Genomic DNA, 16,941 nt, shown 5'->3' with positions numbered 1-16,941 from the left:
GCAAATAACCCACCCAAACAAGCAGTGGAGGGAGGCTTCGGCAACGTTGTGTGTGCATGCACCAACCGTACATGCAACCTGTTGCAGTTGCTCCTGCTTGTCGTCTTATTTTCTAACTTTCTAACTTTCTTTTTTATATCTCACGTGTGTGATTTTTGGTGTAGGCCTATAAGTAATTTAAGCTATACTCTCTCTAATCATGCAAGTTGAGAGAGTTTTGGTCTGGTTGTTAGCTGTGAATTTTTTCCTTTCATTGAGTCACGGCACTGTTGTGCAGAAACTACATGGCCGCTTTGTTTACACTCGGGACCAGCTGATCGCACTACAGAAAACCGACATGGCGCCCAGGTCAACGGACATCCCCGCTGAGATCTGGAGGAGGACGCACAGAGGATGCAGGGGAGATACGAAACGGCGTGGGAAGAGAGAGGGGTCCAGACAACAGAGACTCAGGAGAAGGAGATTTAAGCCGTGTCTCCCCCTGTCATCATGGGCAACGTGAGATCACTGGCTAATAAAATGGACAAGCTAACAGCGTTAGCCTGGAGTCAGAGGGAGTTCCGGGAGTGTAGTTTAATGTGCTTCGCGGAGGCTTGGCTACACCTAGATATTCCTGACCACAACTTTTCCATCGATAGCTTTCAGATTGTTAGGCCTGACATGGATTGCACCAAGAGCGGTAAGCGTAAAGGTGGGGGGCTTGCCGTTCTAGTGAACAAAAGATGGTTGAATGCCAGGTCACATTACGATTAAACAGCGTATCTGTAACCCAGACATTGAACTGCTTGCTATGGGACTCCGGCCATATTATCTTCCATGGGAAATTCACATGCAATCTCTGCCACCCCGATGTCGGCGTGTAACGTCATTCACACCGCCATTGCTGAACTCCAGACTCAACACCTGAGTGCCCTCATAGTGATCTTGGGTGACTTCAACCACGTCACCATGGACACTAACCAACTTCACCCAGTGTGTGAGCTGCCATACTAAAGAGGAGAGGACCCTGGACTTGCTGTATGCTAACGTTAAGAAGGCATACAGCTCTGGATGTGATTCCTCCCCTCCTCATATGTGACCTCTGTGTGCCTCACTGCTGACCAGGTGAGAAGACAGCTGAGGAGACTCCACTCTAACAAGGCTGCAGACCCTGATGGTGTCCGCCATCTCTTTGGTGCTCAAAGCCTGGCCCCACAGTTATGGGGGATCCTTCACCATGTCTTCAACCTAAGCCCGAGTCTCCAAAGGGAGACATCTTGCCTCGTGCCTGTACCAAAGACACGACAAACGAAAAAAAGGTGGTTTTCTCGTTTGTTCGTTTATTGGTTCAAAAGAAAAAAAAAAACTATCAAAACATACACGGACCCATATGCCGTAATGTGAGAAACAGTCGCTGCAGAATCAATTTGTTGAAGACAAGAAGAAGAAGAAGAAAATAGGTTGTCCCGAGGTGGGATCAAACACAAAACCCTTGGGTTGTTAATCTTACACTGAATTAACCCAACAACATGTCAGTGAAATTCTATATTGTGTCTTACATTCTCATCCACCATCTAATGGTTGAAAATATTTCTCTGATGCAAAACTATTTTGCAGACCTCTGCTGTGTATTATTACTGTCTATTATTACTACTTCTTCTTCTTTGAACATAGGTATTCAGCGTAGTGATGAGTGTCTGCACTGCCTGAATTCAACCAGAAGCAGAACAAGAAGAACATAGTGATGAAACGCATTCTGTAGCGCTGTTTGTCCGTTTTCAGCTACTGTAGAAACATGACGACGCAATGTGGTAACGTCCATGGAAGGGAGTGCCTGCGGTTATGTACATATAAATGTCTCATTCTAAGGTAAAAAAAAACACAATGGTTTATTATGTAAGGTCTTTATACACCACTGAAAACATAGTTATGGATCTTATATTGCATTTCTGTCAATGGATTCTCATAAATATTACACACTGGACCTTTAAGTTTCATTTTTTGGACAACAAATGTTTCTACTATGTTGACATTACATATCAGGTTTTCATATTGTGCAAATAAACCTTTGTCATAGCATTAATTTCTAACATTTCTAGTTGCAAGTTGGGTTTTTTTAGAACATTTTTAACACATGCTTTAAAAAAGTGATGGGGACAACATCTGCCATTTCAAACAAGTTCAAACAGGTCCCTACAGGTTTAGCTACTCCATGCTTACTGCTTTACCTATACTCTCCTCAGCCCTGTCACGGTGACTCTGTACCTCTGCTTCGCTAACACACGCCTCCTCCTCTGCCTGGCTGTGGACATGGCTCTCCTTTACTCCTTCAAGTGCCTGTGCCTGCACTACGCTGAGTACTGCAGCTGATGTTGAAGCTACTGCAGCCCCAGCAGCAAACATTATTTTTGCGTATTTGGTGGCAGATAATTTACGTTACACCTGCCCCAAAGGTGCATCGGACCTCCGGGCATTACCAGGCCTCAACAGGGACACTGGCTACTGAACAAAGACTGTTTATGCTGCTCCCTGATAAAAGAAAATGTTTCTGCTGAAAAGAAAACAGATTATGTTAACCTATGTTAACCTGTTGCTCAGAAGGAGCCTGTTATGATGTTCTGGTAACAAGCTAGATAAAAGGCAATGCCCTGGCAGTGTTAAATAGCTTTGGTTTTATATTTGATTACATTAATGTTTAAGTTGAGATTTACAAGAAATATTTTATTGCTACTGTTTAAAGGGAATACTGCTGGTAAAGAGCACATTATTTGTTTAAAGTGTTTGCAAACCACATGTTATTGCACTTTTGTGTATATAGCAGTACATTTAAATTAAGAGTGCACAATACACTACTTTAGAATTCATTATTCAATTTTGCACATAACTATGCCATTAATCGCAGTTAAAATTTTTAATCATTGCCCACCACTAGTAAAAACACAAAAAAATCTTTTCAGCTGGCCCAAATCTTCAATCATACATGGTGTTCTTCATGTAAAGGTGGGGTTTTGTATATAAATAATTCATGATGAAACATCAGATCATCATTGCTCATTGAAATACATGTATGTCCAGCCTTCAACTCTTGAGAGTGATTGCACTATTCTTATATAAATAAAGTATTTTGTTCTCTCCCTCCGCTACAGACCAATGCAATAGCCATCAATAACTCCCAGTTGACTGATGCATTTACGAGTTATTTGATCCAATTTGCAGATTATGGATTTCATGTCAAACAATGGTTTGTGCATTACTCACCTTCTCTCTGACCTGTGGTCAAGGTGAACTACAGTTTGGCCCAAACTCTGGTGTCTAAGAAGAAAGATAGAGAAAGTAGAAACACTCCATGGAAAGAGAACAAATACCCTAAAACAAATGGTCAAACTAGGACGATAGAAAGGTAATTGCAAGTAGTCAATACGTAGTGATTCGAAGTGCTAATTCAAATGCAAATATCTACGTTAGATGTCATGGCTCAGCGCGTATGCCCACGAACTGTGGAGACAAATAACCTGAGAGAGAGAGAGAACACATAAGAATGTGGCATTGGAAAAACAAGTGGTCTGACCACCAGGGTAATTAGTCAAACAGACCTCTCTCCTCATCAAAAAGGGCCAGCGGCCATGACTCTGCTGCCACATTATCAGCCTCCCCTTTGTCCTCAGAGGTAAACAAGCAAACTAAAGCCAGACAACATCAAAACTAAACTCCAGAAATCCCTGCCACTAACGAATGGAGAGCCAGAGGGCGGCTTTTCTCTATCAGGTGTGCAAATAACAACAAATTAAAGTGCATAAAATGGCTGCTATAGTGACTGTTCCTTCTGTTAGCAGACAGTATGGCTCTGGTATCCTCTTCAGAGATGGAACATTTTCCACACATGATCTAAAGAGAGGAGATTTGCTAAGTCAGTGTTACTGTAAATCGTGTTCGATTTCCAGTCAAAGCATAGGTTCAATATCAGTGGCTCTGAGGAATAATCAAGGCACAGAAGGAGTGTTTATGATAAGACATTTCAACGCTTTGCATCCTTTTAAGGTTGACTTGATGCTGACCCTCTCTTCCCTATTTTCGCCTCAACGAATGTCGCCCTACACACTTCAAACACAAACCCTCTGAATGAACACTTCAGTGAGGGCGCCTTGTGTACACTCTTGAAGGTCAAGAAGGTTGTGGCAGAAAGCGCAAACTTGAGGTGAGATTTTCTCATTTACAGATGACAGTTGAAGTGGAAATCACACAGGTGGTCTTCTGAAATGTTTTGATAAGGACCTAGACAGATCAACTAAAGATATCTATCCTGTTAGATATTACCCTTGTTGTACCACATTCACTCATACAGTAGGTTTAAGATAGTAGCCTATTTATTTGATTTGAATCTTGATCAAAAGCCTGAACCTGCAAGGAAATCCTTCATTTACATTAAGCTTTAAAGAAAGCCAAAAGATCTGTTAAAAAACTGACATTAAACAACTTTAAGAGAAATATACTTATTAGCTTTCTTGCCAAGAGTTGGATGAAAAGATCGATAATGCTCTCATTGCTGTACGCTAACTATGTAGCTAGAGCTAGGGAGATTAGCTTAGAAATAGTCTGACACAAAAACATTATATTCAAAATTTTGACACAGATTGAACAAATAAGATATATAGGGCCTTATTTTACATCCGGCGCAAAGCAATGCACAGCCCAACACAAATGTTATTACTAGTTTCCAACCACGCAGATGTCATTTTCACACCAGGCACTCATGTTGTAAGGAGCAAATGTACTTGCATCCATCTGTGTGCCCATGGGCGTGTTGGTCTGGAAATGAGGTGTGGTCAGGCACATTGTTGGCACATTGCTATCCTGAGGCAACTGAAAGTGATTGCGCCATTGACCAACAAAAACCTGGTCTAAAGTTAATGGTGCAGTATTAAAGGGTGCATTATTTAGATATATAACATGTGTAGCATACCTACCTTACGGTTAAATAAAAATTATGAATATTAATTATCCAGAAATATTAATTCATAAATTCATATATCTCTCGTTTCGGGGCACCACCGGAAGATCAGTTCGCCCAGAGTCTCCGGACTCCCTGGGTAACGTTATGGGTTTAAGTATTCCTAGTGATCAGTTAGTAGTAATTGCTCAATCATTTCTATAAAATCAGTCAGTCAATCTCATATCGAAGGCGTAAATCCTCCGTTACAGTGACCTGGAGTCAAACAATACACACACACACAGTTCCTGTGATTACGGTGAGATTTATTAACTAACTAAAGGTGGATATAAAGGCGGTTAAATATACATCAAAGACATAAACAATGGCTAAACAAACAGGATACAGACAATGGGAATGGTGGTAGTTCAATGTGAATTTAGTTGGTCTAAATTTAGTTGGTTATTGTGGAGAAGGATTTGATTAAGATAAGAGATCTAAGAGAGAAAGAGAACTAATAAACGCAGGTTATATGATAATAACTAGGTTAAATTTGGCTAGGATTAAACTAACGCATTAAAAGACTATTGGACATCAACTCAACCACAAAATGCCGTTGGTTCCTTAGCTACTGCTTGTTGTTCCTCCACCGTCTGGTGTTCAGTGGCCCCACGCTGGCTGAGTTTCATGCGTTCTCAGTTGAGACGGCTTAACACGCCGTTTTCCGGTCGCTTTCTCTGCCAGGGAATTGCTCCTTCAGCTGGTAACTTAGTTGAAGAAACTTGCAGTGATGGCTGTTAACCTTGGCTCAATTCGTGGGTTTTGATGTACTTTGGGCTGCTGCTGGCATAACTAACCCACGTGGCTGGCCTCACAGGCTTCATTGTCGTGGGGAGGAGTGAGGTTAGTTGATTCGACGGAAATAAAGCTTAAAAAGAAACTTGGTTGTTTCTGAATTAAAATTTGCGTGACTTAAAACGATCTGATACCTTATACAAACAAACAAAAGAAAAGAATAACTTCCACGAAAGGGAGCGAGACTTCGCGCGTGTGGCTTGAAAAGAACAAAAAAAACTTTGCGGCAATGTCGGACCGGACTCCTTGCTGGGAGACGGGACATGCTCCGTAAGCATGTAGAGCAAAGAGCAAGAGCTAAGAGACCAGAGAACAAGAGAGTGAGCGGAGCGTGCCACCGTGTTTTGTTTCTTAGGGCATGTCCCAGGAGGGGGCTGTGTTTCCCTTGAGGATTTATTTCTGGTCTCCTGAGAGAGGCTGTCCATCAACTTTAATGTCTATTTTAAAGTCTATTTGCGTGTACTTCAATCAAATACCTTCCCACAATCAAAACTTAAATGTCATAAACAGTTATACCATTCTTAGTTTTAAGCGTTTGATAAAAAGGAAAGGAAACAGTTACTTAATCGTTGTAATGATTGGAATGGTTATCAGTTAAACACATTTTCAGGATTTCATGATAGCATGAAGTTAACTAACATTTCCTGGATAATATTGGCTGTTAAACATTCTTACTTAGAGAATATAAGCAAGTTACACGAATATGGTATCAGATTATACCCAATAAAATACAAACTGATACATTAAAACAGCGAGAGAGGCTTTAAAGAAACAGGGACCTGTAATACTGAGTTTGTCCTCTTGGGGGACACTGGTTCCACGAGAGAACAATTGATCCTCTCACTAGGGAAGAAATAGTTATTTAACATTAAATTTGAGCTAGAAAATTAATTAAGTAGCACAGGATAACATTTCTGTATCATATCATTTCTAAAAGAAGTGTCAGAAAGTGTTGGGGATAAAGCATTAGTTAAAACATAACTTGAAGGAATGTCAGTGATCATTGCTGAAATTTAAAGAGCACTGCAAAATTAAATCTTTATGGATTCTTATTTTGAACAACAACAGCATGGTAATATAACTACTCAAATGGAGTGGAGAGACCTGCTAAGTAACTTAACAAAGATTATTTAATTAAACAAGGTAATAGGCCTTCTCTGGCGTCTGGAGTTTCTCACACCTAGATGTGAAAGTGAGAAGACATGTTAAGAGTCCAAATTAATGGCTCTTTGGTGGGGTAGAGAGTCAAGACTGAAGAAGGAGTCTTTGATGTCTGAGGTATTCTGAAAGAGGACTTTGTTACCATGGTTACTCGGCCCTCTTGGTCTCGGGAATGTTTAGAGGTTGTTTAGTTTATGGCTGCTGAGGTCCTCACAGCCTGGTTCAGGCTGAGGTTAGTCTCCCTGTAATGTTAATATTGTCAGTTTAACAGTCATGCATAGAGTCTGTTATCTCAACTTCACCGGAGGTGGTAGGTTTTAAGGCTGAAACTACCCAAGCAGCACTTGGGAGTGGAGCAAACTTTTCACCCCCTCCTTTGTGGTACTTCGGCTGTCTGTTGAGGGTTGATATCTCACCCCCCCCCCCCTTTTTCTCAGGGAGAGACAAAGAGAATTTTGGAATCTCCAAATATTTTGATATAAAATAATCAAACCCACACTGGCTGGTACACTACACAGGTGCCTGCATAGTCAGGTTCACAACCACAGACTGTTTGAAGTGGATGTAGCCACCCTGATGTCACCCATTGTTTGTGGACTACCAAAGCCTCAAGATTGGCATATTGGCCGTCGCCATCTTGTTTTTTTGGAACCTGAAGTCACCATACTTGGACGAGAGGGTGGACCTGGGAGGATACGCATTGCCATGCTTGACGGGTCGCCGTGGTAGTGACTTAAGTATGTACCACGCACTGAAGTATACCCTGCTTTATCATGTATTTAACACTTAATGGAAGCATAACTTACAAAATGAGCATCATGCTGTATTGAAAAAGACGAAACTAGCAATTGAGACCATATTCATTCAGTCGTTCATTAGGCACTTCTGCATTGACTTTCCTTTTCAGACCCGGAGGTTCCCGTTTGTTCACAACGAGCACATGCTTTGCTTGTTAGACACACACAGGGTTACACAGCAGCACTCAGTATTGCATTTGCTTATATGCAGTCAAATGGAGCTGTTGATGGGACAGAGGATTGGGAGATGGCAGAGGCACAGGGTCCACCAGCCAAGGACCACATACTGTACCTATCCCTCAGCAAAGACGAGTGCCACTGTAAACATTGCTTATCCCTCCAGGCGATAACAGACGTAAACAGATGTAATTTTCTGTCAGTTGATTTGGAGACTAATGCCGTTGCTGTCACAGTCACTGCTGCTCTGCATTTCTTTGCAAGAGGGTCAATCCAGCATCACCTGAGTTCTACTGGAGGTATGTCACAAATTCAGCCATACATAAAGATTGGTTTAATTCATGTCACCCCTCAAATACAACTGCGATTAATAAAAAGATTAAATGTAACCCCTTTGCACCTTGCGCCTTACTTTGCACCCAGATTATTTGCCGTATAACCAGCAAAAGTGGAGTGGGCCTAACCCTAAATGCACGTGCACCAGGCACTTTGTGCTATAGATCATTTAAATAGAGCCCAAACTGTTAATTAGTCAGCGTTAGAGGACAGAGCCAGGCAAGCTGTTTCCCCCTGGTTTCAGTCTTTGTGCTAAGCTAAGCTAACCAGCTGCTGGCAGTAGCTTTATATTTAAAGTACCGACACAAGAGCTATATTTAGCTTATTATTTAATTCTGGGCACGAAACTTAATAAATGTATTTCCTAAAATGTTGAACAATTTCTTATGGCTGCATCCATAATTCATCAGCTAAAACAGTGATATTAATTTTAAAATAATGTGTGAAATAGTATTATCATCATTATTACTCTTATGTGTTTAGTAGGATTTTGAAGACTGACCACTTGTCCATTGACCATTTGTGCTCACAGTCTTACCACGGTAAATTAGAATACAATGTTTTATTTGCACTATAGGCTAACAAATGATTTAACAGCAGAGTAGTAATATTTTTGTGCAACGCATGCCATTTAAAATCCCTCAGCTTTTGCCCACTAACTCATCACCATAATTAGTACTTCTGGGGCTGCTGACTGCCAGCCTGTTTGCACATGTTGGTCATTTTAACACACTTTGCTGCATGCTTCTGCTCTGAATAGAGCTCTTCAGCAAGGCTCTCTGTGTTTGACGGTGCCAGTGGAGACTATGGGGGCATTTGTAAGCCTGTGAGGGGTGTACACACAGGATTAGCCCCAATAAGGCATAAGATGGTGCTGAGACTGGATGTTAAAGCATGTGTATATTTACTCTCACTCTGTGCCACTCCAGCAATGCAAGCACCCCAAGCACCTAGGAAATACCGGCGCATTGTTTGTTTAATCTGCACATTTTCAGCTTCCCTTTTCTATTCTCCTTTATGTTCACAGTCATTGACAAACCTGGGCTTTTTTTATGATGCTCTTATCCCTTTATTAGGCTGCAGCTGGATTTTGCTAACATACCACCAAAACATTCCCAAACGCAATCAGTTAATCAGTGTACAAAATTATTAAAGGAACAGTTCAACATTTAGGGAAATACGATAGTTCACTTTCTTTCCAAGAGTTAGATGTGTAGATTATAGCACACTGTGGAAGTAGCAACCTTCCTGCAAGTGTGAAGAGTTTACATCATAAAAACAAAACATCGCAGTATTATACGGAAGCGTAATGCATTCAGTTGAGAAAAAAAACCGTTATGCTCTGTTAATAATCATCTCAGAATTACCATTACCTAACCATAGGAATACAAAAGATGTATAAGACAATAAGACAACTTTGGAGTTACCAAGAGACATTTCTCCTCTCCTGGTAGAGGTCAGTCCACACCTCAAGCACCTGTGCTAAGCTAGCAGGTCCTAGACCAGTCTGCAGAGAGCAGCAAACAAGTCAATTAATCACATTACTTCAAAGCATTACTACTGCCCAACATTGCTCATTTCTGCATTCAGTATGTACCTAGGATTGGGAGGTAATTAGCCTAGGTTAGCTGTAAAAAGGAAGCTAGCTTAGGTCTTATCAAATTTCAAAACTACACCAAGAAATAACTAAGCCAATAAAGACTGTATTTCTGTCTCATGATAAGACATTATAATAATTTATGTTTTTGAACATGGTGTTGGTAGGTACATTTTTTTACTTTAATGAGAGCCTGTGTATCCACCCCCCCCCCTTCAAGGTTGCCTCATGGCTCTACCTCCATACTTAACCCACAGATGTGAGAGTGGTGGTGTGTATTCCCAAAAATGTTAAACCTTTTCTTTAAACTAATGCTTCGGCTTCAGCCTAGTTCTCTGTCAGCTGTCTATCACTTTTTAATAATATGTTGCACTAATTCCAAAATACATGACATTTCCCAGGACTGTCCCGGTGGTTGTGCATGTCTTAACCTATTTACTCCAAATAACATGTGGTTAACATAGCTAACACTTTTACAGTTTACACTTTTGAATCTTGCTTCAGTTGTGTAATCCACCAAAAAGTCTTAGGGTCTGTCTTTATTTTTGTCAAAATCACATTCATTTTAAGATGTAATGCAGTATAAATGCACTAGGCCTACCTTGTAATTATAATGTAACATTTTCTTTACTGTATGGAAATGAATGAAAACCAATGGCCGACTGGGATGGCAATACTACACGGCATGTAAAATGGTCTAGTAAAATGTAAAGTATAAGGATTTGTAAAAAAAAAAAACACTGTCCTTTAAATGCTCTCCACAATGTCCATCTTTCTACATTTGCCCTCTTCTTTAAGCAAATGTGTGCCAAAGACAAGTTTAGCAACATACCAAGGCCTTGTGGCCACCAGGGGACCGAGCCCGAGACCCCATCTCCATAAATTACCCGGATGACGAGGCACGTAAGCATGCTTGTTAAAGCTGTAAATGAATTAAATTTGAGATTGATAGATTGTTGATGGGTATGGAGAGGGATGGAATGAATTGTAGGTGAGGAACACAAAGAAAAGGAACTGGTAGTAGGATGGGGATGCTAGTGGTGGTTGGTTACACCGATACGCCCACGTGGATCTGTCCAGGGGATTGGGATCAGATACTTCATTTGAGCAAAGCCACGCAACATCAAAGACATTCAAATGAAGTAGTCTTCTATTGCAAATTAAGCTCCAGGGGTGTGTGTGTGTGTGTGTGTGTGATTGTGTGAGAGAGAGTTTCTGTTTGTGCTTGAGAGGGATGAGAAAGTGACAAAGGAGGGAGAAGAGAAATCAAGGGAAGACGAGGTTGAAAGAAAGGTGTGTAGGCTTAAGCTCTTTATCCATATCTAAAGGAGGCATCTATAAGATGTGTGCACACTTCATGCCTGTGCACAAATCACTCTAATCTATATAAAATTGAGTAACAGTAAGTAACGCTTGCCAGTGTGAGGAAATAGAGCATATTCATGGTGAATTCTAAGGGGGGAAAAAAGTTCAGATTTCACAGAGAACACAGACACGTAAGGTGCCATTTTCTAATCTTCAACTGAAAAACAAGACCCATTGTGTCTGAAAAGCAACATGTGTCCTTTCATTGATCACCACATCACCTTGTCCATGCATTTCCTAAAGGATCACCTGTCAGCACAGCAGCACCATAAAGCATATGCACGGCTTTAAAGCCTCCTCGCTGACGCAACCGGATCTTCTGTTAGTGTGTATTTAATGTTGAGGAGGTTGCATTGAGGAAAAGGCTTTATGTGGTGCAGTAATTCCCACATCCCTGACTCTATCTCTCCCACTGCCTCCATAACAAATCAATAAGCTTTTAATTGATCAGCTCTGACTCCTGCAAGAAGCAAGTCCTGAGGTTTTTATACAAGGAAGACTATATACTCAAGTGTAGCGAGCGTAAAAGCTATTCATAAACTTTTATGTGCAACAGGGAGCAAATCTTTCTGTGAAAGGCAGAATTTTACACCTTCTTCATCCAGAACAGAGGTGATGCTGGTCATTTCTGGAGGGTGATAGGATTCCTGTTTTTTATGTGGATATTATAACTGTTTCATCCTGGCAAATAGGCTATTTCATTATTAAGCACATTGTTAAATGGCCCTTCAGTATATTATCATATCCAAGGGATGCCTTAAGCAGGCGGTAATCTGCTAAGGTGCTTTAACATTTTTGCTGAGTGTGTGATATAAAATAAGCCTCTACTTTTTTCATCTCCCAAGTTCAAAGCAAAGTGTCCACTAAATGGGCCAGTAATCAGTGTTTGTGGGGTGTAGCTACGTGACAGAGAGAGAGGTTTAAATTCTTTATGATTTAAATGTTTATTTCCTGCCAAAGATTAAAAATATATAAGTAAATACAACTGGGTGTGCTCTGACTGGCACCCATCTTGGCTAATACGCTCTAATCCCGTGGCAAAACAGCGTCTCCTTGTCACATGTGACAAACGTCCAACTGGCCGAAACGTCCTGCGTCGTAATATCTCGCGCAGGTAATACCATCCTGTCACAGCTTTGCACCTTCTAAGCGTCACCACTATCTTGTTTCCCCAGAGACAATCACAGGATTTCAAAGGAGCTGCTGCTCAAAGGTACTGAATTTGCAGTACACGCACAAACACACAAACACACACACACACACACAAGGTAAAACCTTACATTTCTATCTGGAAGTTAAAGAGGAATTTTAGGTGCTTGAGGAATGCACCTCTGCGGTTTGGACCTGTAGATAAACCAGAAAAGGAACTAATCTTTTAGTAATTTACACAAAACCTTTTTACCGCCGTCGAGCATCTCCCGGCACGATTAGCAAAAGGATTTATTTTTATATTCACCGGGCTGGGAATTAATATTTAAGTCCCCCTGGTACCAGCATTGTGTCATTTTGAAGCTGATAAGTGTACGGATGTGTCTGTGAGATTTCGCTCCACTTGCTATTGGCATGATGGAGGTAATCTTCCTCTGTCTCTAGTTTAGACACGGGAATTTATTGTGCCATTTATGAGTTTTCTAATGAAAATCCTCCATTTTTCCCTTTAAAGAACCATCAGAATAAGGAAGTGTCTTCACATTTTACTCACTTGCACGGAGCACTTTACTGCCTCAATGACACCTTCTTGCGAGGGGGAGGGGTGGGGGTCGTTCCTGTACCTCTGTAATCTGCTCAAGTAAGCAACATCATTTTATCTGCAGCTTTTTAGTCATGCATTAAAAGTAAACACAAGCTGCATTCAAAATACTGATTAGATGGAAGGTCACAACTGGGTTAGACTACCTATGTTTACTGTTACACCACCTTAAGATCGCAAGCTTTAAATGGTTCTCTCTTTCCTTGTGTGGCTCTTTTCCTTGGTGGATAGACTTCTCATTGATTGGTGGCCCCCGTTATAGGTGACTTAAAGGTCTTAGCTTGTGTAGAGAAAAAGAGAGAGCAGACGACACAAAACCCCCAGGGATGTGGGGAAATGTAATGATGGAAAATCGGCCTCAGGCCTGGTGCATTTGTGTAAGTGCTGATAAAGGCGTGTATGTATGTGCACTTATGGCTGCCTATATACTTCATCTGCATGTGCATGTGTTACCTGAATATTTGTGTTTGTAGTGTAGCATGTCTACTTATGTTTTTAATAAACTTATGAGAATTAATACAAAATTATGAATTTTAATTAATAATTTTTTAATTCATAAAGCTCTCGTTTCGCGGGGCACCACCGGAGATTTAATTCACCCAGAGTCTCCGGACCTCTGGGTAGCGTTTTAATTATTATACAATTATTCACTAGTGATCAGTTAATAATCGTTCAATTATCTTAAATCAATCAGTCAGTCTCATATCGAAGGGGTAAATTCTCGTGACAGGGACTTGGAGGTAGACAACACACACACAATTCCTGTGATTACGGTGAAATTTATTAAATAACTAAGGTGGATATAAATGCGGTTAAATATACATCAAAGAAATAAACAATGGCTAAACAATGAGGATGTGGAGTTCTATTGTGGGGAGAATTTGATTCACACGGGCAGCTAATGAACGCAAGCTATGAGTTTTAAGAGTTAAAGATAATCTAATAACAAACTATTGGATATCACTGATCACAGAATGCCTTGGTTTGGTCTTACTGCTTGTCGTTTCTCCCAGCCGAGTTGCTGGTCGTCGGCCTGCCTTGGTCTGTTGCCCAAGCTAGCTGCCCGTTCCTGGCTTTCTGGTAAGGAATTTTCCGGGGGTTCTCCGTGTCTGAATGAAGAAAAACACTCCAGTGTTGACCGTCCTCGGTCTGGCAATTAGGCTGTTCTTTTTGGATGTCCTTTGTTACTGCTGGCAGGCCCACGTGACTGGGTCCGGCTTCAGTGGGAGTAGTGTAAGTTAGCTCGACGAATAAAGCTTAAAAAAGAACTCGGTCGTTCTTGAATTAAAATTGTGTAACTTAACGGTCTGATAACTTTTAACAAAGAAAAGAAAAGTTGCTGGAAACGAGGGAAAAGGCCGAGGTCGTGGCGCTTCGCGTGTGTGGCTTGAAACGAACAAAGAGCCTTCACTGCGCCGGGTCGAACTTCTTAGGGCGTTGCCGGGAGATGGAGCACGCTGGGCGCGTGCCGAAGTGCACAGGCAGAGCGAAGAGGACCAAGAGAACAAAAAAACGAAGAGAGAGCGTGTGTCGCTGCTTTTGTTTGGCTAGTTTCCGGTTTCCTTAGAGACTGTCTTCTTAACTCTTAATATGTCTATTCAAAAATCTATTTGCGCGTATTGTATCAAATATCTTCCCACAATCAAACCTTAATTGTCAAACAGGTATACCGTTCTTAGTTTTAAGCATTTGATAAAAGGAAAACAATTGTCAGTAGTTCAACCCTAAGGTTAGCATTTCCTAGGAATCACATCAGAATGAGAGGAACTTAACTAGTAATATAATATAATATATATAATAATAATATATATAATATTGGCTGTTACACATTCTTACTTAGAGAGTATAAGCAAGATACACAAATGGCATCAGATTATGAACAGGTAAATACAGAGTGACATTTATACATTAAACAGCATTTCAGAACGATGGCATGTAATACTTATTTTGTCCACTTGGGGGAGCTCTGGTTACATGAAGATAGCATTGATTATTAATTTTAACAATCTTTTGCTCAGGAGCTGGGGAATTTAGTTATTTAACATTAAATTCGAGCTGGAAAATTAATCGAGTATAGGATGACATTTCTTTATCATATCCTTTCTAAAGGAAGTGTCAGAAAGTGTGGGGAACAAAGCATTGGTTACAACATAAAAGGAAGAACAGTCAGGGATCCTTGCTGAAAAATAAAACATTCTTTTCAACAACAAATAACAACAACATGGTAACATAACTACTCAAATGGAGTGGAGACCTAGTTAAGTAACTTAAAGATTATTTAATTAAACAAGGTAATGCTTTGAGTTTTGAGGAGACAGTACTCTTTGTTTACACAAAGGAGTTCAGGGCTGTCCTCCTCTGGTGTCTGGAGTTCCTCATGCCTGGCTGTGAAGAGTAGAATATCCTTTGATGTGAGATAATTAAACAAAGAGCAAGGACAGTTGCCATGGTTACGTGTGTGGGGGGGCAGTTTAGGGTTTCCTGCCCTCTTTCCAAAAGAGTTCTGATATGGGAGAGATAAGGAATTTGGAGTCGTCCAAATTTATTTGATATAAAATGCACAAATCCACACTGTTTGTTCACAACAGTAGTGTCCTCATTGTGGGTTAATTTGCAGTTGGAGGCACCCAGAGTAAATAACAATGAGTGTATTCAATTGTGTTCTCCATACAGCCGCACAAGGAGCCATTTTTCTGGGACCATATGAAAGGTTTCATTCCAACTTTTTCTTGTAAGGGTAGCTTTTTTGTCATTGTTAGTTTTGTTTTTTTAATCCCAGAGTGCTTGTGTTTTTTACAGTAAAGCACAATTCTGGATCTGGCTTGGGTTATTTTCACAGTTTTGGCCATTTTTTCTATAGGTTATGATAACACTGTACTCACCAATGTAAATGCTGATATATGGTTACATGAGAACTAGCTAAATTGTTTACATCAGTACATCAGAAATTTACTGGGCAAAAATAGGTTTACAGCAGACACCACAAACAGTATAAAAAATGGAAATTGCATATATTTATTTATTGATTCATGCCTATAGTAAAACAAGAAACAGGGGACCTTCATGCCACTGAACAGTCATGTTTCTTGCGCCACCAAATTTCTTTTTCAGCAATGGCACCGTTATTAACATAATTATGAAGACAAGACTTCAACAATTTTACACATAGAAGGGCTGTTTACTAATTATGGAGAGTACTATTCAGCATATGAAAACAGTTGATGTGGTTCTGAAGGAGCTTCATAAAGTCTAACCCTGATGATGTCATCAGGCTTGAGAAAAAAAGAGAATGAAATTTATTTATAGAAAACTCCTGAGTTTTATATCAACAACATCATTTTGACAAGTCGTAATTGCATTTTATCCTGCGTACAGGGTCGCTGGAGCCAATCCCAGATTACATCGGGCGAAAGCCGGGGTCCACCCTGGACAGGTTGCCAGCCCATCGCAGGGCCATACACTCACATTCACACCTACGGACAATTTTTAGACACCAATTAATAATAACAATAATAATAATAATCTTTATTTGTAGAGCACTTTTCAAAAACAAGTTACAAAGTGCTTTAACAAGTGTAAAGACAATAATACCCAAGAGACAATAATACAAAAACAATACATATTGAAAAGACTAAAATACACGTTTAAGATAAATATAAAATTCGTAAAATAGAATAAAATAAAAGGGATAAAATAAAGTCAAATAAGATCGGGAAAGGCTCTCCTATAAAAGTATGTTTTAAGAAGGGACTTAAAAGAGTTCACTGACTCAGCTGACCTGATTTCCTCGGGCAGGCTGTTCCAGAGCCTCGGGCCCTGACAGCAAACGCTCTGTCCCCTTTAGTTTTCAGTCGAGACTCTGGAACAGATAGCAGACCTCTGCCCGAGGATCTCAAGGTACGTGCTGGTGTGTATGGGACTAAAAGTTCAGAAATATAACAAGGCGAGAGGCCATGAAGAGCTTTAAAAGTGATCAATAAAATTTTAAAGTCAATTC

The 16,941-nt window shown here is 40.4% G+C and overlaps 1 long non-coding RNA gene across 1 annotated transcript in view; it reads right to left on the bottom strand.

The window, feature by feature from the left end:
* LOC123980612 overlaps positions 1-13,486 on the bottom strand; it is a 44,943-nt gene extending 31,457 nt beyond the window's left edge. Inside the window, exon 1 of the long non-coding RNA XR_006827530.1 lies at positions 12,897-13,486. This is a non-coding gene — a long non-coding RNA (uncharacterized LOC123980612). The remainder of the gene's footprint in view (positions 1-12,896) is intronic.
* Positions 13,487-16,941: the final 3,455 nt, after the last annotated feature.

Source organism: Micropterus dolomieu, linkage group LG12 (genome assembly GCF_021292245.1).
Source record: "Micropterus dolomieu isolate WLL.071019.BEF.003 ecotype Adirondacks linkage group LG12, ASM2129224v1, whole genome shotgun sequence".
Lineage (NCBI taxonomy): Eukaryota > Metazoa > Chordata > Actinopteri > Centrarchiformes > Centrarchidae > Micropterus > Micropterus dolomieu.
This window is presented reverse-complemented; position numbering and strand designations above follow the sequence as displayed.